This window comes from Sphaerodactylus townsendi, linkage group LG05 (assembly GCF_021028975.2).
Source record: "Sphaerodactylus townsendi isolate TG3544 linkage group LG05, MPM_Stown_v2.3, whole genome shotgun sequence".
NCBI classification, from domain to species: Eukaryota; Metazoa; Chordata; class Lepidosauria; order Squamata; family Sphaerodactylidae; genus Sphaerodactylus; species Sphaerodactylus townsendi.
The window spans coordinates 118,320,188-118,344,446 of NC_059429.1; the positions used below are offsets into that span (position 1 = coordinate 118,320,188).

Consider the following 24,259-nt stretch of genomic DNA (forward strand, 5'->3'; position numbering starts at 1 on the left):
AGCGCCGACCTGGCTCCCCTCCACCTCCCCCAGAGCAGCGTCAGGCCGCCTCCAAAAACCTCCCTCCTGGAGGGAGGTTTTTGGAAAACAGCATGTTCCCGCCGGTGTGGTGCGAACAGCACCGCCGGGAACACGCTGTTTTCCCCATTCCCCCCCCCCCCACTCACCTCGTTGTCCTGCATCGCTCTACTGGACTGCTGAGACCCTCCCTCACTGTCCTCTGACCCCTGGAGATTGAAGGGCAGCGTGGGCAGGTCTTAGGAGTCCAGCAGAGTGACACAGGACGACGAGGTGAGTGGGGGGGGACGGGGAACTCTCCTGCGCCGGCCTCTGCGGGGGCCGCTCGCACGCTCCCGTGCGAACGGCCCCCACCCCTCCACCGGCAGAATTCCTGCTATTATATTGCAGGCTCACCAGCTATTACATTGCACTAGATTTGCCAAAATTAGATCTAAATATGTCAATTTACATCTTCTCTTCCAATCTGAGTTAACAGATTTGATTAGATTATTTCTCCTGCTGAATAACTCTGTTTCTGTTTTTTTGTGAAGAGGTTGCAAGCTTTGTTATGGAAGTAATTCAGAGTCAGTAACAATATGTATTTATCTGAAGTTATCTTTTTGCTTTAAAAAACCTTATTGTTTGCTGTGTTTTGTTGTTGTTGTTCTATTTATGCCAATAAAGGCTTTGCTTTGCTCTTTGTCCCCAACACAGTGTTTCCTCAACCGGATCTAGCATGGGTTGCTCAGCTCTGTTCATCGGACCATTCCACTCCAAGATCTGGGACACTATTACCCTAAAAATTCCCCCAATTCCCTCCAGCTATTCCAGATCTGTGCGCTCAACACTTTATGTATCCTAGGACTGTGTGTGTTTTGATTATTGTGTGATTTTATGTTTATTAGTTCTCCTTTAATAAAATTGGTAAACTTTACCACAAGTTCTCCTGTAGATTTCTTGCAAAAACAACTTTCTGTAGAAATTGACAGCAAAGAGTCTGAGTTTGCCCAGCCCCTGGTTAAGCCAAAGTCTGTTCTTGTTAATTTCCCATCTCTGAAAGAGACAGACTCCACCATTTTGGGTAACAGAAGTGACACTGCTATGTTGTCAGCGGTATCACTGATGTGCTGTTCTAGGCCTCCCTTGCTGCTGGTAAGTCCAGTTGTTTGGCAATGGAGGGTAGTGGCTGCTGGTGAGGGATTCCCTGCCACTGATGGGGACTTTGCAATCCTAGGCTTTGCCCTCATCTCTCCTGGGAGTCGTCTCAGTTAGGACTTTCCTTTGAACCTATTTTACATTTCCTGGTTTCACCTTCCCTTTAGGCAGCCTCCTTGTCCCTGAAACTCTCTCTGAAGGTCAGAGGACCTTAATGTAGGCTGACCAGACGTCCCACTTTTGGTGGGACAGTCCCGCCTTAAAACAACTTGTCCCACGTCCCGTGGGTTTTTCCAAGTGTCTCGGGTTTTGGAAGGCTGCCCCACTGCCTTCTGGGGCGCAAGGCAGTGGGGCAGCCTCCCGTGTGGCTGCAGGAGTGCACAGCTTTCTGGGGCACTCCCGTTTCCTGCCCTGTCACAGGGCAGGAAACGGGAGCGCCCCAGAAGGCAGTGAGCTCCTGCAGCTTCGTGCGCATGCGTGCGTGCGCGGCCGCCCACCCGTCCTGGTTTGCAAAGGTGACCATCTGGTCACCTTACCTTAATGACCAAAATGCAATGGGGCATGGGGTGGGAGAAACTGCAGAGGAAAGGAATCCAGAAAAAATGGATCTATTGAATCCATCTCCCTCCTTAATTTTGCCTTCCTCTTCACCATAGCCCCTATAATTAATTCATTTTGCCTTGGGTCTTCAGAAAGGTTTTCAGGACATGCAGCAGGCTGCTCAAGGAAGGAGGAATGCAGCGAAAGTTATGCTGTGGTGGATGGGATCTGTGGGGCTGATGGAAGTAAATACAGGGGTCGTCTTTCTGCTGTTTCCCCTATTTGGTCTCCCAAGCTGAGCTTGGGCTAACTGAATCGCATGTTCTGGCCACAGTCATTTGAGGCTGCACATTCCGAGCATATGCCAACATGATTAATGCTGCTGACTGCGGACACAAAAGCAGCACATTCGCCAGATTGTAAACAATGTATGACCTGCCCACCATTGGCACAGGGGCACATGCAATCCAAGCAAGGCAGTGAATTGTTAGCGTACACCAATGTGACTTGTTAGCATACATCAATGGCTGTTTCTCAGCCAGCTGCTATTCCTAATGCACTGGCCACGATGACACAAGACTACTCAGAAAGCTGTTTGTTTTGAATTGCAAACAAGCTGTTAAGGCAATTCTATGATATGCTGAATTAGACAGCAATGGGCATTGCAAAAAACAAAAACACAAACCAAATAAACCCCAAAGGTCAGTTTGATTTCTTGGGAATGAACACTGGTGACAAAGAAACTGCTATGTATAACCATAACCCTGTTTCCTTTTGCTAAATGCCAGAAGATGCCAGAAGATGATGCCACCACCTGAATATCCAAAACTTACATTTTTAAAGCGTATTGGAAGTTACCTAGTGATGAGACTGACCCATGAAGCAAGTACTGTCTACTTTAACTGGCAGAAACTCTCCAGAAAAAGTAGGGGGGGGATTCCTTCCCCAACAACTACTACTTATTAATTTTTTATCCTGTCCTTCCTTCAAGAAGTTCGATTTTGTCTGCACATCAGGTTGGGAGCCTTACCAGGATGCAGAGGGGATCAGAGGGGCAGAGAGGTGGAAATGGAATGACATCTGGAAAATTACGACGATTACATCAGGGATTTTATTTCATTTTTTGCATGCAAAGCTTGTGCTACTACTGATCCAAAAGCCCCTTCTCTCCAAAGCTGGTGGGAATGGGGATTAGAGAAGACAAAAATTAGAACCATACCATACCATACCATACCATACCATACCATACCATACCATACCATACCATACCATACCATACCATACCATACCATACCATACCATACCATACCATACGCCTTTATTAGCACAGGAAAAACATAGCATAATACATAGTAAATACATAATTACAAAATTAAATTAGAATTAAAAACAATCAAACAAAATATTAAAGGTCCATTTTTACAAGGGCAAAATTAAAATTTCGACAACTTATCTCCCATTCTAAGCATGGTGCAACTTTATGGCTCCTTGGAGAAATTTGGCTACCCGCTCGCTCAGTTCAAGATCAGACTTATTCAAATGAAATATCACTTTAGCAGAATTAGAAAGCCCAGTCCTATATGCGAGAATAGGGCTTATGTACTTCTCTCGAATCTCAAAATGAAAAGGACGATAAAGTAGAGCATGCTGAATACTTTCAGTGCAGTCCATCTTACAGGGGCAATGCCTTTCGGAATAAGCTGTGCTTTGGAATTTTCCATAAAGAAGTGCAGAGAAAAGGCTCCACATTGATTCAGATTCTGGAGGTGACAAAGATTTGTCTTATTTTAAATAGGGTCCCCAAGCTCAATGGAGAGCAGGTCTTAGTGGCTGTGCTATTAAGATGTTGTGCTTTTATCTCCAAGAGTCTACTCCTCCAAAAAAAAGAAGAATCACCATCACTGTAGCAGGAAAACCTATCATTAGAGAACTTGCCTTATATTTTACAAGCTTAAGAAAATGGTAATTTGTGGACTTGCCCTAATTTCACATCACCTTGGATGGTTCATGGATAAAAGGGGCTGCTGTTGTTGTTCTTCATGTTACAATTATTCGAACTCATCCCTTGTTTCATTAAGTCTTTATCTTTGACCAAAAGATATTGTAATCACTATGGAAGTAAAACATTTCCTCCATGGAGCTCCACATGTTTTTTTCTCCCCTATTGTTGTCTTTGCACACATGCACTTGATGACCAACATAAATTGGTGGTGTTCATCATGTTAGCTGTGTGATTAGATTAAACTGTAGCTCTCAATCACAATGTCATAACATGGAAAATATCTGCAATTCAATTTGAGAACATTTTATGAATCCATTTGGCTTTGGGAGTTGGGTAGGCAATGTAGGACAGGCCGGTATATTAGGCTCATTCTGCACAGGCAGAATAATGCACTTTCAAACTGCTTTCAGTGCTCTTTGAAGCTGTGCGGAATGGCAAAATCCACTTGCAAACAGTTGTGAAAGTGGTTTGAAAGTGCATTATTTTGTGTGTGCGGAAGGGGCCTTAGAGAGAGAAGATATGCAGCTTCCCAGTCTCCTCCCAAAAAAGATCAAGACAATTGAGGAAACTACCCATGATGATTGTTAGGGCTCCCCCCCCCTTTAGATGGGTTGGGCAGAGAGGGAGGGGAGCAGGGACAATTATGGTAAAGCACTGTGAGAATGTGTACATACAGTCCACTTGTAATACAATTTAGGTTGGTTTCAACAAAGATGTAGTTGTTAGAGTGTCAAATTAGGATCTGGGAGACAGCTTCGAATTCCTGTGTGGCCATGGGTGCTTGCTGGGTAACCTTGGTCTGGACTGGGGATGCCAGCCTCCAGGTGAGACCTGGGGATCTCCTGGAATGACAGATCATTTCCAGACTTCAGTGTTCACTTCACCTGGAGAAAACAGATGCTTTGGTGGATGGACTCTATGGTATTGTACTTCACTGAGGTCCCTGTCCTCCCTAGGTTCCACCACCAAATCTCCATGGGTTTCCTAACCTGGAACTGGTTACCCTACCCCACCAACCCCTGCCAGTAGTTAGAGGGGACCTAGCAACCCTAGCAGACACTCTCAACTTATCCTACCTCACATGGAGGATAAAGCAAAGGATAAGGCTGATTCCACATGGGCCAAAAACAGCAGTGTGAAAACAGTGTGAAAATGGTGTAAAAGGGTTTAAAATGGTGTAAAAGAGTTTATATTGTTTTCACACCGTTTTCACACCGCTGTCTTTGGCCATGCGGAATCAGCCTAAGAAAATAAGGTAATCCCCCTTTGGATCTTCAATAGGGGGAAAGGCTGGGTACAAATGGTGTAAATAAAATCTATATTAAAGCCCTCAAACAAATATTGCAATGAAATTTCAGTTAGAGCACATAGGTGCTTGCCAATTATTTACTGTGCAAAATCCTTTTCTCAATAGGGGTGATGTGGTTGTACTACTTAAATGTTACCTGCAAAAATGCAGGAAAAGGCTGACCTTTTCCCACCCCCAAATAAACTTGCAAAGTTTCAAACTAGAACTCAAATAATGGAGATTTGTTATTGTATAATGTGTGGTATGTCCAATTAATTGTGACATAGTGTCTTCCTTGGGGACAAAGAAATCATGCAGTTCCTTGCTCTAGTAACACCTGGTACAAGAGTTCACTTAAAGGATATGTTTTATAAACAGGGAACACAGATAAAGGAAGATTCCACCAGAACTTTGCATTTATGCCTGTTTTGTGTCACCTTCACCTATAAATCTGCAGCTAAAAGGTAATATAGACAGGGTCTCTAAGCAGAAATTAAAAGGAATGAACTACCCTCTCCACTCACTTTTAAGTAATAAAAAAGCCATATTGCTTCTACCTCTTGCTTCTGGTACAGAGCCACCAAGTACAGGATTTGATGGTCCTTTGGCATACACTGACTCCTCCATCGCAGACTATGTAAAGCAGAATTGTTCAAGAGGGCATTTTTATAAAAGAAATAGGGCTATAGTATAATGGAATGGTTCAGGGAGGTACTTTTGTAACGGCAAGAGGAGTGTAGTCTATGCCCCTGTGCATCTATTTATATCAGTTTACTATGACCATTTATCCACTTTATTAAAACTAGTCAGATTAAAATCACAATATAAAGATTTGCTTAAAAGGGATAAGCTGGACTATGTCAAACATACTTGGAATGAACAAGAATTGGTGGTAAAGGGGTAAAAAGGAGCTCATTTTGGGGGCTTGGACTCTTTGGGTCCAGAAAATTTACTCAACAACTGGAATTCCAAAGTTCCGGAAGCGTTTGGTTCCATCATTCTTCTGAAATTTCCAGAACCTCTTCCCGTTTACTCCAGCCCACCACAACAGAAAATCAGATCTGCCACATTGAACTGTCAAGCCTTTCCGCTTGGCTCCCAGTTACAGAGTCTGTATTACCTCCTCATCCACAGGCAAGACCCCAAGGGAAGATTTGCTTTCATCTGATTTTTTAAAGGCCACCCAGACTGGTGGTCCCCAATTTTTGCCATGGTATTTACCCAAATAAATGAAACAGGTAAGCTCCCTGAGGGCTGGAAGACAAGCATGGTGGTCCCTTTACATAAGAAGAGTAATAAGATCAACTTGCTCAACCATCACCCAGTAAGTTATTAAACTTAGCTTTGAAACTTCATGGCAAATTCTTACTTAACAAGCTTGAAGACTGGACAGCAGATGCCGGTATCATTCACCCACATCGAGCTGGATTCAAATGAGGGCACTCTATGGTGGACCACTGTCAAACCCTCTATTACAGTGATGGCGAACCTTTTTGAGACCGAGTGCCCAAATTGTAACCCAAAAACCACTTATTTATCACAAAGTGCCAACATGGCAATTTAACCTGAATACTGAGGTTTTAGTTTAGAAAAAACAGTTGGCTCTGAGGCACACGTTACTCGGGAGTAAGCTTGGCATGCAGCACTTTGAACTGGTTGTGCCCAGTGGCCCAAGCCAGCCTATACATGGGTGGGGGAAGGGTGATTTTATGCCCCCCATATGACGAACTCTGTGCACGCGCGCCCACAGAGAGGGCTCCGAGTGCCATCTCTGGCACGCATGCCATAGGTTCGCCACCACTGCTCTATTATTTGGCATCTTCTGGCATAAATGGACCTACAAGAGAGTTATAAGTGGCATTTGTTGACTTAGCCGTAGCCTTCTGTTTAATTGATAGGAATAGCTCTGGCAGAAGTTAATCCAAACAAATTTGGACAAATATCTCTTACATCTCCTCAGTCACAACTGAAGTGGACACTTCAGGTTCTCTTACAAAAGAAATCCCAGTTGGAAAGGGAGTTAAGCAGGGGTGTGTTCTAGCTCCTGTGCTGCTCAACCTGAACGTAAATGACATAGTGTACAGGTTGTATGGTCCAGAATTTGTGTCCCCCTCTATTGGTCAGTGAAAAATCTCTATTCTGATCTATGCAGATGACATGGTCTTAATATCCCAGAAAGAAATTGGCTTTAAAAGGCTGCTTCACAACCTGGGTACATACAGTATGGAAGAAGCGCTAACCATAAATCACACCAACACAAAAGTTATGGTTTTTAGGAGAAAAGAAGAAGAAGAGGAGTTTGGATTTATATCCCCCCTTTCTCTCCTGCAGGAGACTCAAAGGGGCTTACAATCTCCTTGCCCTTCCCCCCTCACAACAAACACCCTGTGAGGTAGGTGGGGCTGAGAGAGCTCCCAGAAGCTGTGACTAGCCCAAGGTCACCCAGCTGGCGTGTGAGGGAGTGCACAGGCTAATCTGAATTCCCCAGATAAGCCTCCACAGCTCAGGCAGCAGAGCTGGGAATCAAATCCGGTTTCTCCAGATTAGATACACGAGCTCTTAACCTCCTACGCCACTGCTGGAGATTCTCCTGGAGCATACATGGTATCCACATTGAACAGTGCAACTCATTTATATACCTAGGAATTACCTCAAGTGCAACCTTAACCTGGAGCATCCAGGAGCAGCAGTGGTGTAGTGGTTAAGAGCAGGTGTACTCTAATCTGGAGGAACGGGGTTTGATTCCCTGCTCTGCCATCTGAGCTGTGGAAGCTTATCTGGGGAATTCAGATTAGCCTGTGCACTCCCACACATGCCAGCTGGGTGACCTTGGGCTTGTCACAGTTCTTCTAAGCTCTCTCAGCTTCACCTACCTCACAGGGTGTTTGTTGTGAGGGGAGGAGTTTGTAAGCCCCTTTGAGTCTCCTACAGGAGAGAAAGGGGGATATAAATTCAACTCTTCTTCTTCATTTGGCAACTATAAAAGCTACAGCCCCAAAGACCTCTGGAGCCATTATGAAGTTCTACTACATGAAGGGAGGGGTTCTTGTGGATCCAGCCCTCCATATGGCATAGAAATTTGGAGTTGGAAATAATACACACTCATTGGCTTATAACCTCTCCAAAACTCTTTCACGAGACAAATTTTAGCACTCCTGTGGCCCATTTGAGTGTGGAACTTGGTTTCCCTTCATTTAGAGTATCTCACAATATTAAAATTTTGGAACAAAAATAAAACTTGAAACACAGATTCTTTCAGCCACCAGAGCTTTAAATTTTTAATGTAGATAGAGATTTTGATTTGATTTTTTGGGGGGTTTTAGTTTCTCACACTGCACTATCCCAGATGACTTGATGGAAGGTACAGGAGATGGTATTGACTTACAAGACTGGGTCCACCATGAGGATGTAATGATTGACAGTTCCATAATTTGATTTAAGACCAATAATTTGATTTAAGGCCAATACAAAAGACCATTTTAGAGCATTGTATCTGCATGTAACCTCTATGAAGTTCTAAACAATGTCATTGGCTGTCCTTGCTGGGTGATATTTTCAAATTCTGTTATCTCAACATCTTTGTATATGCAGGAATCTCCCTTGCTATGCTCTAAACTGTCCACTTTATGCAGAGCCCAGGAACAAATCTATTGTTAAAATACTCCCAGGCAACCTTACTTCAGATGTTGATAAATTGATATACTTGTTTTATGATACTCGTATATCCTACAGAGAAACTCTCTTTGCACCAGCAGCAAGGAAGATTAGGGCCAAAGTCTATAAAGAAAACATCTACTCTGAGTGGTTGAAAATGTTTTCTTTCTGTTTTGCATTGTCACGGTCTTTGGCCAAGTACAGTAAAAATGTATTACCACTACAACTTATGTATCATCTTAATCTTACTTCATAATTTTCTGCTTTTGAAATTCCATTCTCTATGTCACTTGACATGCTATGTCTTTTCACTCATGGTGGGCGTTCTGGAATTTTCAAGTTGAAAATAGAGATGAAAATTGCTATTTTGGGTTCATTACCATGATTTTCCAGAGTACTTACACAAATCTGGGAAGCTTAGGTATTACAAAACGTTCTTTATCCTGAAATAGCGGTGACAAAGATGCTGTCGCCTCAGACCAGCAGCTGAATCGTTAAATCTGGGTTCTGCTCCCCACAGTCTCCTCAACAGCCTTTCCAATGTGTTCCCCTGCCAGGTGTTTTCCCCCATGCCATCTCTTAGACCTCAGACCCCAGAGCTGCCTGTGCCTGCCTTGTCTTCTCTGGGTGAACTTTGTCACTTTTCCTGAGCGGCGCCATCTTCCCTTGCCTTTCCAAGGCTTCTCCAGCTGTCGCTACCTCCAATTCAACAGCCAACAGCTGAGAGCTGCTTCACTAATCCCAGCTGTTTCTCTGCTTTCCCAGCAATGCGCAGGCTCCAGAGAGTTTGCTGCTATTGCCTCTGCACCCTCTCATTTGTACATTGCCTCCATTTAAATGTGTGGCTGGGTCACAAGGTTCTGCCCACCCCCAGCATCTCCTCACTCTTGACAGCCTGGCCAACTTGCCTTCCACTCAGGCTGTCTGAAGTTTCCTGATGCTGTTCAGGCATCAAGGGCCTGCTTTGATGATCACGTAGCTAGGCTTTTTCATGTTTGAGTGCTTACCATCAGCAGCAGCAGGTGGTTTGTTTTTGTTTGATTCTCCTGATTTTCCAGGCAATGGCATTTCTCCCTTCTAATGGGATCCTGTCAGGTAAATATCTTCTGGCCAGGAGAAGGCAGGTCCCAGCTGGTACGAGCCTGGTCCAAGGTTGGCAGATGTGTGAGTCTGGCTGGCTCAGTCTTCTTCCCTCCCTCCCTCCCTCCCTTTTGGAGGTGGGGCTATTTTTTTCTCCCAGTTCTCAGCTCTGCAAGTAAGATGGCCATACAGTTAGTCACATCAGTCCAATCCACTTGAAACTGATGGTGGGAAGTTAGTTAACAGGCAACATTAGCAATCCACTGAGCCTCAAAAATGAGGAAACTATAGTAATACGAACCTGGTTTCATGGCATAAACTGAAATAAAGAAGTCATCAGAAGTGATCCCAGTAACACCGATGAAAGGATTTGTTTCCTCCTATCTGATGCACTACACCAGAGTTCAGTAGGGGATGAAAATTCATTTCCAGCTTTTTACTGGGAAATATGATTACAGCAGTCACTGTACATCAGTCTGAAATTAGTACAGAATCTTGAATTTGCTGAAATAGAAGTCATGGGGACTTTAACGGGAACAAGTCTTGACATTCAGTTCTTGAATTGAAGCCTCTTGGTTCCCAATTTTCAACAAATTCACCTTGTTGAAAGCCTTCGACAATACGTTAAATCCTCCTTGGTTTTCCTCTCTTCCTTCTCAGCATTCAATGTAAAATCAACCCATTTTCATTCATGGCATGGATTGTACATCTGCCGTTGCCTCTATAGCAATTCTAGGCCTATTTCTTTTGAGATGAGTCCCCTGCTGTTCTTGTCGTTCTTCAGATAGGCTAGAAGCTTGATTTGTATGCTCGGCCTTTAGGTTTATCCTGTATATGGGGTTCATACACAACCAGATCATGCATGTGGTGGTGATTTCCTTCCATTCCATCCCAATCCTGCACTTAGTTTCAAAGATAAGCCTCTCAAAATGCATGCCTTAGGAGAAATTGTCACCAGTTCAGAAAAATTGGCACTGAATAATACCAGCCATGGAAGCAACACCTTTTTGATGTTGCCGAAAATTCACCTTAACTTTTGCAAAAGACCCTGGCAGATAAAACTAGCATGCATTTGAGCAGATGTGTTTATTCAAATAATCCACGAAGCATCCAAATCATTTGGAAACACGAGCACTTAGATAGTGATCTTAACTGATGGCATGGGGATGGATAGGGAAGGTTTGCACATCTGTAACTGAGATAGGGATCTCAGCTGTACATTACTGGAATACATGTGGAATTTTTTTAGTCATTAAGGAGAGCTGGTATGGAATAGTAACAAGGAGATAGGAGCTCCCATATTCCAACTTCAGTTTAGCTCTCTCTCTCTGTGAATGTATGCACTATCAAGTTACAGCTGACTTATGGTGACCTTGTAGGGTTTTCAGGGCAAGAGGCATTTGGAGGTAGTTGACTACTGCCTGTCTCTATGTGGGCTAAGAGTTCTGAGAGAACTATGACTGACTCAACGTCACCCAGCAGGCTTCAAGGGGAGGAGTGGGAAATCAAACCTGGTTCTCCAGATCAGGGTCCGCCACTCTTAACCACTACAACACATTACACTGGCTTAGCGAAATGGCAATGTTCTCTAAAACTAGGTCCTCAACACTAAGGATATCCACTCATTTGAAGCAGTTCTTTTAAAAATTGCCACATAACATCGTTCTCTATTTTTCACACAACAATAACACCCCATTCTTTGTACACCCCTAAAAAAATCTGAAAGAGAAGCAGCATAACTTTGGTGAAGAATTAGTCTATTACTATTTTCATTGGTTGATAACCAAATTGGGACTGTGTCCATTTTTTTTTCAAAATGAATTTTAGAATGAAAAAAGGGTTTTTTTTTGATCCCATAGCCAAAAAAGGAAGAGGTACTAAATTTTCCTAAATCTCTTGCATATTGCTGTCATTCACAATCAAATGGTCTCTGTAGTGACAGGATTTTTCAATTTAGAGATATTTCATTCTATTTAATAGTGATACAGACTTGCTGGTTTAATGGTGATACAGACTTGTCATACAATTATATTATCTGAGTTTGTTCTAGAGCAAAGCTTAGAGCCCAATCAAAGATTGGTTCAGGTGGGTAGCCATGTTAGTCTCTATGTGTGTGTGTTTGTGTGTGTAAAGTGTAAAGTGACATCAAGTCACAACTAATTTATGACTATTCTTGCAAGGGGCTTTCAATGCAAATGCAAAGGGGTTTTTCCATTGCCTTCCACTACAGATCCTTCCATGGTGGTCTCCCTCCCTGCTTGGTTACCCGAAATGGTGGGGTCTGCCCCTTTTAGAGTAGGGAATTAGCAAAGGGTAGACCTTGCTTAATGAGAGGCTGGGCAAGCTTGGAATCTTATATGCAAACTTTTACGGAGAGTTTCTTTTCCAAGAAATCTGCAGGAGACAAAGTAAAGTTTAATAATTTTATTAAAATATAAAAATAAGAAACGTATCAGCACAGAAAAATCAAAGCGACAGAATACTCACACACACATTCCTAGGATTTATATAGAGTTGACGGTATACGTTTGGAAAAGTGGAGGGAATGGGGAATTGAAAGGGTGATATTATCTGTTCCTGAAGGGGAATGTCTCAATGAACAGAGCCTAGTGACCTGCACTAAATTCTGGTAGAAGAAGCAATGCACTGGGGACAATATCAACAGACAGAGAGGAGTCCAGGAGATATTGAATACTGGATGTTTTGAGAAGGGGCTAGTTATACGGAGGACTGGGCCCTCAGGACTTGCAAAGAGACCCTTACACTCCCAAGAAAAAAGAAGCCTTGCTGTTCAGGGAAATACAAGAGAGGAGCATAAGCTTGAGTATTGGGGCAGTTAATCTAATAGTTTCAGCACTTGGCTTAATAGGCTAAGCTCAAGGTTGCCTGAAGGTGGAGAGGAAGATGACTTAATCACAGCTGTATGAAAATGGCAAGGCAAATAAGGTGGGGGGGGGAACCTGTGCCGGATCAGGCCCTTGTGGCATTTTAAAATCACTGTAAAATAGCAGTGAAAAAATCATGGCAGCTGTGAATTTACTGACATGTTTAGTTGGGCTCTAAATTAAATAATGATAGCACTGTGAACATCAGCAGTTTTTAAATCTACTGATGTTCCAAGGATGCTTTCCAGATAGAGCCTTATCGAGTTCATTGGGTGTTATTCCCAAACATATTAGCGACAATGATCCTGCAGTATTCCAATGGGGGCACGAAATGGTGTGGCTTGTCACAAATCTTCAATAAATAAATCCTTGGAGATGCAAATAGGAAGTGACAGATGCCATCAGAAAATGGGCAATAATACACATTTCAAGGCTAGCCAGTAACTTTAAAGGCACAAATGTTAGAGGTGCCACAGGGGGCTGGGGAAGATTTTAGAAGTGACAAACACACAATACTTGGTATCAGCTGAAGACAAAGCTTATCTACTGGTTCTCTCCTTTTTAAGGCAGATTCCAAGCTGTCTTCTGTGTATGGCAGCTGGGGGGAAAAATCCTGTTCTCAACAGCTTCAAACACAGTCACCAGAGTGACTTTTAAAAAGAGAGTACTAAAAATATGAGAAGAATGGGCCAAGAAGGTAGAGAGGAACTGTCAAAGGAAATGGCATGAATTGTGAGTGTTTTTGTGCGTTTCAGATATGTTCCTTGTTCACAGCGCATTGTTTGACAAGACAATGTTTTTCTTTGGTTCCTGTATGAAAGCTGACACGCAACTGCCAAGTTCTTTTTGGCCTCCTGTTTTACACCTTGAATGTCTCTGCTCTTTGTACTACAGATATATTGGCAAGGGAACCTTCCCAATCTGTCTATTTTCTATTCTCCATTTACATATGACATAGTATAATGGATTTTAACAATCAGGGAAAATTAAAAAAAACTTCTATAGAGTAATGAAATTCTTTTTGTTTTGTTGTCCTTTTTTGCTAGAAAATGCTTGAAAATGCTTTTTTTTGCTAGAAAATGCTTTTTTGCTAGAAAATCTGGGCATGGCCCACCCACCCTAGTGGAGGGAGGGGGAGGGGTGGCATGCAAGGGAAGGAGAGGAAGGGGAAGGAGTGAGGGGTGGCATGCAAGGGAGGGGAGGGGAGGGGAGGGGATTTTGAGTGTATATTTTCTTTAAACAGGCTGAAAAGCATGCTCAGGGTGAAACTAGACATTCAAAAGTTTCCAAGTTAGTTAGCTGTTGTGGGTTTTTCAGACATGGTTGTGGTCTGTCATTTTCCCCTAAGGTTTTGCCCACATCTATGGCACGTCACAGTAAGATGTGTTTCTCTCTGTGGCACAGCCTCCAACAATACATTTCCAAGTTCATTATATTAATTAATTATTTGCTTTATATATACTGCACTTGTAAAAAAACAACATCATCATGACGTAAGGAAAATCAGTTGCTTTCTTGCCCTTCCTTTCTCTGCTCATTGTCCCCAGCTCGGGTAAAATTCAGCCCCTCTCTCTCATGGAACCACTTGGAGTTGAGGCCATAGGGAGTACGCCTTTAGCATGTCAAGGAGCCAAGGCAGACAGGTAAAGAGATGTGCAGCCTCTCTCTAATTAACAGATTTATTTCTACAAGGCACAAACTTGGGGAACTGCAAGACAGATCTAGGTGTAGTTAACAAAAATCAAGGAAATGAAAGGTACTCACCAGGTACTCCTTGTTAGGGCGATTTTTAAGTAAGATTTTTGCGGGACGCTGTTTTTATGTGTTAACTGCTGTTTTAAATTTGTATTTTAAAGTCTATGGGGTTTTTCTTGCCCCTCTTGTTACTTGTATTTTAAAATGACTATGTTGTACACCGCCCAGAGCCCTCTGGGGATGGGGCGGTATACAGAAATCGAATTCATCATCATCATCATCATCATCATCATCATCATCATCATCATCATCATCATCATCATCATCATCATCATCATCATCATCATCATCATCATCCATGGCATATCTGTTGCTTGCACAATTCCCCAGCCCGGTGCACATGCAAATATATTTGACATCACTGTGATCAAGAACAAGAAAGTGACCATCATTGACTTAGCAGTCCCCGGTGACAGCAGGGTCATTGAAAAAGAACATGAGAAGGTCACTAGATACCACAATTTGAAAATCGAGCTTCAGCGTCTATGGCACAAACCAGCTGAGGTCATCCCAGTGGTAATCGGCACGCTGGGCGCCATCCTGAAAACACTAGGGCAGCACTTGAAACATCTTCGAATTGACAAAATTAACATCTGTCAGTTCAGAAGGCAGCCCTGCTGGGATCTGCATGAATACTATGCTGAAACATTACAACTTCCTAGGCCTCTGGGTGAGGCTCGAATTGTAATGAAGGCCAACAACCAGCTAAAGATCTGGCAGCTGTGAAATCTACAATCATCATCATCATCATCATCATCATCATCATCATCATCATCATCATCATCATCCATGGCATATCTGTTGCTTGCACAATTCCCCAGCCCGGGAATTCTTGCACAATTCCCCAGCCACCGCCGCCTCCTCCTCCTCCTCCTCCTCCTCCTCCTCCTCCTCCTCCTCCTCCTCCTCCTCCTCCTCCTTCTGTTGCTCAGTGGGTCAATGGAGGGAAAATTGGGGGGAGGGGTAATTACCAGAGATGCCTTGATAACAAGTCTTGCATGGCCTAGGAGAGACATCTCTGCATAGGATGACACTCTAGTAGGCACCCCCAAACTCTTTGGTTGGACTATAGAGTTTGGGCCGCATGCTAGACGATCACTCCTACCCAGTGATATAACTTTTGGGTTGTGCTGGAGAACTGGGTTGTGCTGGGGGCCAATAAGTCTCCCTCTGGTTTCTAATCTCAGGAGGCAACTCTCCTCCTCCACTTTAGATTTCAACTCTCCTCCTCCACAATCGTGTGAAGTAGATCAGGCTGAGAGTGTATGATTGGCCTGAGGTTACCCAGCAAGCGTCCATGGCAGACTAGGGATTTGAACCTGAATCTCCTAGATTCTAGTCTGACACTCTAACTGGTTGAGAGGGCGGAAGGCTCCACACATGCTTCTATTACTGTTCTGTTCCCCAAGTAAAACAATCAAAAGGTGCCCTGTTCTTTCATGGAACAGAGTGGGAGACACACAAGCAAGGTGTAACAGTTCAAAAAAAGTTTATTGCTTAGAAGAATTGAGACCCTAACTCCTCCCAGGGTCTGACTAAAATAAAGTACTTGCTTGACTGGAACAGTCCGAAGTTTGAGACTTTTGTTCTTTCTTTGACTGCTTTCAAGAAAGTCCACTTTGTCTGTGTTTCTTCAGGATCCCTTGAGTGTCCTTTATCTGGATTCTACTTTCTGAACACCTTAACTTTATGCTATCTCTATACACCTTGGATGTAACATATATTGCAGTCTTCCAAGTGGTGGGATTCAAACATTTTAACAACAGGTTCCAATGGTGATGGGATTCAAATAATGACTGTTAAAAAGTATTTTAAAAATATTTTAACATCACTTTTTAATTTTAAGTATTAAAAATATTAATACTTAATAAAAATATTTTAAGTATTAAAAAGTGATATTTTAAATTTTAACAACAGGTTCTACAGAACCTTCGGAACCCCCTGAATCCCACCTCTGCTTCCAACTACCCCAGGCACCTTAGACTGACTGACTGGCCAGGGGGATTACTGGGTAATAACATGAAGATTGCCTCTAGTGAAATTTCTTAAAGGGACAGGGTCCACTAGATAGATATATATTTATTATTACAGCCTTTTGGCCAGCCAATAGTTTAAAATCAGAGTACATGTGAATACATAGCACTCCACTTATACAAAAAATATAATATAAATTAAAATCCATAATAAAATCTATTAATAAATAACATTAGCTTCAGGCATTATTACAGTCCTCATCACACAGTGCAGCTCTTTGTTTTAATAAGGAACTACGCTTGTTGTGCACCAGTATACAAAATGTAGCTACCTTCTGTGAAATGGCAGAAACACGATCTTCTAATAATATTCTTACAGAATTCGTATCTGAGTTATCTATGAATGGATATACATGACGTGTTAACAATGGTTGGATCAACAGCTTCCTTTCACCTTCATGTAACTTGCAATGCAGTAAGATATGTGACATTGAGTCTACTTCCCCTGAGCCGCACGCACAGGTTCTCCTGTGCCTTGGAATATTTTGGAATATTAGGGTTTAGCTGACGGGAAGGCATCGAAGCAAGCCCTAGAAAAAGCCCATCGGCTTCTTGCTGATGTTATTACAGATAGATAAGGTGCAGCTGAAATACATATCCATGATTTTAGTGGTTTATATAGGACAGGTAGCCGGGGGAAATCTGTTTGCATCTCAATGTCAGTAAGACGTTGGTGGACCATACCCATTGCTCTGCTGCTTCCAATCTCCAAAAGTTGCATTGGATCAAGACTGCACTGTCTCAGTTTTGATATAATCTTTTCTAGCCATCCAGGGTAGGGTGTTGCTGCCAATAAGGAAGGCATTAATCCCTGGGGACAGGGAAGCACTTTAAGCCAGTATTTGATGGTTAATTTCCAAAAGATGGTCTCAACTTTGGCCATCCCTGCTTCTTGCCTTAATACCAGATTGGCTGCACATTTCGGTGTATTAATCAAGTATCTCAGAAAAATCGATAGGACTCTCTCCAGTGGCCCAAAATCTGAAATCATTGCCAACGGGGTCCACTAAAATTCCCTCCCTTAGAATACTACACAAAGAACTAAACCCATTGTAACTATAAGGAAACTGATGCTTAATGAGAAAATAATAAGAGCTTCTCTGGGAGCATAACAATTACCTTCTCCATGTCCAAATATTAGGTTCAGTCCAATGGATCATTTCTGCGGATTGTAGAGATTGCCATGTGGGAAGTCTATGGAGCAGGATTTAATCATCTCTGCTCCCCTGCCAGACATATTCTTTATATTCTGGATAATTATATAAGGATACCATTGTTTCCTAAATAAGACAGTCAGCTTTCCTCACCCACAAAAGAAAGGAGGAACCTTGATTGGATTGCACATATGATTGCATCCCGATACTTTGGGTGCCCCGTCTTATCAATGCACCCATGCACCCCCATGTACAAGCACATCGCTGTTTTTTTCCTACTGTTTTAGCCGTTTTCATTAACTCATCTGCAATATGGAGGGGGGGGGGCAGGTGAAAAAGCATGGAAGGAAATGAATGCTTGAGCAAATTTCTCAGGCTCCCAATTCAGAACGAATGTTAAAAGATTCTTAGTCAAATTAGAATGAAAGAGGAGTGCACTTTCAGTGTAGAGATCAAACGTCTGACAGAATGGCACAGATTTTCTTCCCCTTGGTTTCCCTTTCCAACCCAACCCCTGCCCACCAACTTGCAAACTATTTTCATGGGAAGACTTGAACACAACCCTATTTGCTTTCACTGAGATTCCTGATCCTAAATGGGGGGCTTTTTTGGGGGGGGGGGTTGACTTGCACAATATCAATACCGTCCACTCCACAAGTTTATGATTCCCAAACTAACAGATGCCAGAAAAAAAAGGGGGAACAGGCAAACCTAACTTAGAAGCGATCCATTTTACTAACTCAACACCTGCTTGCTGCAGGGCAGAATCAATGTCAGTAATGTGAAAAGTCTGCATGTCAGAGAAGCTTTAGGGAGGCAATGCTGATAAGGAATCATAAATTCACAACAGGCAAAACACGGGTCCATTGACGCTTTAAATGCAATCACAATCATGTCTGTGGGTATTCTAATCCATTACAAATCTCGGCTGACTTTGTTCTCAGTAACTATTTGAGATTACATGCAATTTTTTTCTCAGGTGGAATTTTACCGTTTTGCCAATGCTGACAGATGAGATATATTTGCATCCCACGCACTGAATGTCTTGAAGGTTTTTTTAAAAAAAAGAAAAAAACACACAAGGAAGCAGAATATCAGACTGAATGTATAAAGAGGAGAAGATCGTGACCTGCATAATGGTCTGCCGTGAGCCCTGGATAACAAAAAATACAGGGCATTGAATTTTCACCCACTTTTTTTGTTTTTGCCTTTAGAGTGAAAAGGACTATTTCAATACACAAAACTGTGAAGATAGGATTAGATCTTTGCTCTCTTTCACTTGTGGCCTCAGTTCAAAAGCGGGCAATGTTTTAAAGTTACCATTGAAGCTACTATTGGGAAGATTCGGTCCCAGACTGGTCAACTTTCCCTGAGTTGAACCCTCAGAGATGTGCTCTCCCAGGTCGAATCCCCACTACCGTCTTAGCCAGGTTTCAGAACATAAACTAACCACGTTTGAGGGACGACCTCCCCAGTCGAATCCCCACTACCGTCTTAGCCAGGTTTCAGAACACAAACTAACCAGGTTTGAGGGACGACCTCCCCGGTTGAATCCCCACTATCGTCAATGTGGGAATGGAGCAGCAGTGGCGTAGAAGGTTAAGAGCTCGTGTATCTAATCTGGAAGAACCGGGTTTGATTCCCAACTCTGCCGCCTGAGCTGTGGAGGCTTATCTGGGGAATTCAAATTAGCCTGTACACTCCCACACATGCCAGCTGGGTGACCTTGGGCTAGTCACAGCTTCTCGGAGCTCTCTCAGCCCCACCTACCTCACAGGGTGTTTGTTGTGAGGGGGGAAGGGCAAGGAGATTGTAAGCCCCTTTGAGTCTCCTGCAGGAGAGAAAGGCGGGCTATAAATCCAAACTCTTCTTCTTCTTCTTAGCCAGGTTTCAGAACACAAACTAACCAGGTTTGAGGTCGTTTGTATTCTGAAACCTGGTTAAGACGGTAGTGGGGATTCGACTGGGGAGGTCATCCCTCAAACCTGGTTAGTTTGTGTTCTGAAACCTGGCTAAGACGGTAGTGGGGATTTGACCCCAGTCTAACCTTTAAGATCTGGGGGACACTGATTATTTCTAAAGATTAAGCTGATGTGGGGTGGGTGGGAAAAGAGAGCTCAAAGCATTCTCTGTAATGCCCACCCCCACCCCAGCATAGGAACAAACTTGTAGCTGAAGTATAGCAGTGCATGTCCTTATCAAAATTCAGAAAATTCTGGAAAGACTGTGTCTTTTAAGCAGACATTCCAAGACTTGTAGATGGCAGATTTCCCTCCTTTCATTAAAGGCTTTCTGGGAAGCCCTTTAGTATTATATGGCAACGTGATGAAGCTGAATTTTTAGGATCACAGTTCAGCCTAAAATAAATGGTTTTTCAACTGTTCTAGTGGGATTTTTCTGGCTTAGTTATAAATAAGTTGGATCTCTCCCCGAACAGCTGGAGATTAAGGAGAGGAGTCTATTTGATAACACATTAATTTAATTTCTCCATTGCCACTGGCCACAAATGTCTGCTTTTTTATTATTTATTGGGAGACTGGGCTAAGGAGATTGTATAGTAGGATGTTACATAAAAGCAAGATTCACACAATGGAAATGAACAGTGAAATAATAATAATAAAGAAATCTGTACAAGTAAAGGAAGTCTTCTTGACAGAGTTCCTGAACAAGACAGAAGGCATGCCTCACTCAGGGATCTTCTCACTTCCAATTCTTGTTACCCAAATCAGTCATCATGGCAGGTTCACCATGCTTAGAGTATCCTTTACACATTTATAACCATACTTGTGTTCTGGGAATAATTAATTGGGGCTGCTTCACTCTGTTGTCTACATGGATGCCTTTCTAAAACTGTACCCTTCAGAAGACAAGACAGAGAGAGCATTTCAAATTAGAAAATCTTTATTCCCCTAACAAGACGCACAGCTAGAAAAATGAAGTGCAAATGAAAGCCAAATGTGGCTGCAATATAGTAATGCAATCCTGGTAGAGCTGAGCTTGGTTTCTGACTAGGCTAAGGGGAAAATAAATGAAGAAAGTGAAATCATATACTGTCTATCCTGAAGAGAAGAGAGCAGTTCGCTGTGATCTGGGGCCAGAGAAGGAACATACAGATCTAGGCCTGAACAATGTTTTTTCCCTGGTAATTTTCGGGTTTGATTTTAAAAAAACCAGAATTTTGGGGGAAAGCCAAAAATCTGACCTCCTCCCCCAATCTTTGCACCTACCACTGCAAACAAGATTGGGGTTCCTGATCTTTGCCGGCAGGCCTGCTGGCCTTGATTGTGAAGTCAGAACCCTGAATGATCAGCTGTAAACTGTAAACCTGGGAAAGGAAGTTCAAGAGCCCCCTCCCCTTTTGGGGAGGATCCTGTGATGTCATCAAAAGGAGGTCTCTCCAGGGAGACTCATCTATCCCCTTTTGCTTCCACTGCCAACAGATAGACTTCTTATTGAATCTGTTTCAGTTTAATCAGTTTAATCTGGAGTTAAACAAAAGTTTTATACTGAACACTGCAATCCATTTTACTCCCTATACTATCTTTAACAGAAAAAGGCATATGGTTTCCAAGAAACTATTGCTTTCTTTTAAGTGAATTTTATTTTGGAGCATGTGAGTTACAAATACATTTGACAGAGATAGAAACCATCTTCGCTTTAGGCTTATTCTGCCAGATGTCTGCAGAACAAGCCTAAAGCAAAGATGGCTTCTATCTCTGTCAAATCTGGAGCTCCCTCAATGAGATCTTTCCTTCTTGCCCAATGTTTTAATGGCTGTTTTGTATTTTAGCTTTGGTTTTTAATGTTTGTTTTTAACTGCTTCAAGACTTGTTTTTATTATTAATGTGTTTTAATCTTTTGGCTGTCTTGGTGGCCCTGATGAGGGCAGAAAGACAAGGTGTACATTCTTAAATGCAATAAATAATAAATAAGGGTTGGGAGTCAAAGCAGATACAATGAGTGGTAGATCTATAGATGGAAGAACAGGAAGGAAGGGGAGGGGAATCCAGTAATTTCAGCAGAAGAAGATCTGGAAGCAGGATCAACTATGATATTGGAGGGGCTTGAAATGCAGGGCTTTTGGATCTTCCACTATTTGTATCAACAGAACAGGATGGAACATCTGGTGAGGGCTTATATTTCTCAGTTACTTGGGTTACTCCTGTGCTCCTTGACCATCAACTGTTCTTAAGAAGAACTGAAAAAAGGTCTAATGCTGAATTGTAATCCAGAAGCCCAATGTTGGTGAAGGTCAGAGGTCCAGCAGGAGCAGGAAGGAATATCTTTATTTATGTATTTATTATTGATTTTATATACCACCCCTCCCCCAAAGGGCTCTGGGTGGTGGACAACATGATATGACAACAAACAGATGAAGCACATAATAAATTACAAATTAAAAATAAATAATATAGGCTCCATAAACCTTACAATACTAAAACCCATTAAAATACATTGTTTCATACAGAATACAAAAAATTCCGGCGTGCGACATTAAAATCCTCAATAACAACCCTCCCAGAGAGGGGGGAAATGGTGGGTCATTGATGTTACGAGACCCAGGATGTAAGGAGAACAGAAAGGGGGTGCACCAATCAGTGGCCAGTCACTCCAAAAGCCGGGTGGAACTTTTCCACACATATGCCAGATGTGGCCATTTGGACCTTTACAGAGCTGCAGGTAGCCAATGGGATCTATGTCTGGAAACTTCCGCAGTCCCTGGAAATAATTCATCTTTGCAGTGTAGGGTTGGAGATTCGGACAGTCCAAATCTGGATTGTGACCGAATCTGCACTGATTCGGACAGATTCGGATGAGCAGGGGCCGAATCTGAGCTGTCCGAATCCCATCAGATCCGAATCCATGAGATTCGGATCACCAGCCGAATTGCGTTCTTATTTTGTTGGTGTTTTTTTGCGTTTTGGCCTGCAGGGAGCACATTTTTAAACATATCAGCACCACAATTTCAGGGTATCATCCGGGGACTGTTCTGATGCTACCCCCCAAGTTTGGTGCAGTTTGGTTCAGGGGGGCCAAAGTTATGGACCCTCAAAAGGGGTGCCCCTATCCCCCATTCTTTCCAATTGGAGCTAAAGAGATGAGGGCTACCCTTTTGAGGTGTGTGGTCCCATAACTATTGTCTCCCCTGAACCAAACTGCACCCAAACTTTGGGGATATCATCAGACAGTCTCCTGATGATACCCTGAAATTATGGTGTACCGGGATACATCTACAAATCGCTTCCCTGCAGGCACCCCCCAGAAATTTGGTACACAAGATTCTTTGTTCTGCAGTGACTTAGCTGCATTGCTGTCAATGGAGGAATTTTCTGATAGAGGGCTGTGGAGTGCACATTTTCAAGGTAAACTCCACAAAAACGTTCAGGGTATCTTCAGGAAAGTCTCTGGATGACACCCTGCAGGTTTTGGGGAACTCCTTGCTTCAGGGGGCAGTGGGAGATGAGTCTCTACCCTTTTGGAGGTCCCAGCATAGAATTGAAACCCCCTGAAGCAAAGTTCCCAAAGCCTGGATGATGTCATCCAGAGACTCTCCTGAAAAGCATACCCTGAAAGTTTTGTGACCATACTGTCTACTCAGAAATGTGCACCCTCACAGCCCTCTACTCAGAAATTCCCTATTGACAGCAATAAGAAGCTAAGTCACTGGTAGTACAAAGAATCTTGGACAAATTTCTTGGGTGCCTGCATGGGATGTATTTTAGATGTATAGGCACTAGAAATTATCAGGGTATCATCAGGTGACTGTCCTGATGATACTCCACCAAAGCTTTGTGCAGTTTGGTTCAGGTATGGACCTCAAAGGCAGGTGCCCCTATCCCCATTGCTTCCAATGGGAGCTGTTGATAGGGGATGGGGGCCTACACTTTGAAAGTCCATAACTTTGGCTATTCCCTGAGAACCAAACTGCACCAAACTGAGGGGGGACTACTCATCAGGACAGTCTCCCGACTCGATACCCTGAAATTGTGAGTACCAACAATATGTCAAAAAAATACACCCCCTCGTAGGCACTCCCTCATAGGGCCCTTGTCCAAGATTCTTTGTTCTATCTACACAATCCATTGCTGTCAATCGGAAATTTCTGGGGGCAGCCTGCAGGGGAAGGCATTATTCTTAAGGCTAAGTAGCACTGTAAACCCCTTTTCAGGGTAATCATCTGGAGACTGTTCTGATGTTACCCCCCCCAAGTTTGGTGCAGTTTGGTTCAGGGGGGCCAAGGTTATGGGACCCTCGTGCAGAGTGCCCCTATCCCCCCATTCTTTCCTAATTGGAGCTAAAGAGATGAAGGGGGGATACCCCTTTGAGGGTCCATAACTCTTTGGCCCCTCCTGAACTAAACGTAAACTGGCACCAAACTTGGGGGATATCATCAGGACAGTCTCCAAATGGTGTTCCCTGAAGGTTATGTTGTTAAGTTTAAAATTTAGTTTGTGTTTTTCTACCCCTCACTCCACAATGAAGCCTGCCAAGCTGGAGGAGTGATGAAAAAACACCAAACTAAGAATTTCTAAAGCTAGCATCACCAAACTTTGAGGGGTATCATCTTGGAGACTCTCCTGATGATACTACCCAGGTTTGGGCAAGTTTGGATCGGGGGGGGGGGACAAAGTTATGGACCTTCAAAATGTGTCACCACATCTCCCATTAGCTCTCCATTGGAAACAATGGGGGATGGGGCACCCCTTTGAGTG

The 24,259-nt window shown here is 43.0% G+C and overlaps 1 long non-coding RNA gene across 1 annotated transcript; it reads right to left on the reverse strand.

The window, feature by feature from the left end:
- Positions 1 to 1,448: 1,448 nt before the first annotated feature.
- Positions 1,449 to 21,983, reverse strand: LOC125434026. The gene is made up of 3 exons (XR_007244694.1): positions 21,973 to 21,983; positions 4,711 to 4,716; positions 1,449 to 1,618 (listed from the first exon to the last, which is right to left on the reverse strand). It is a non-coding gene; the product is annotated as an uncharacterized LOC125434026 (long non-coding RNA).
- Between the last annotated feature and the right edge of the window lie 2,276 nt (positions 21,984 to 24,259).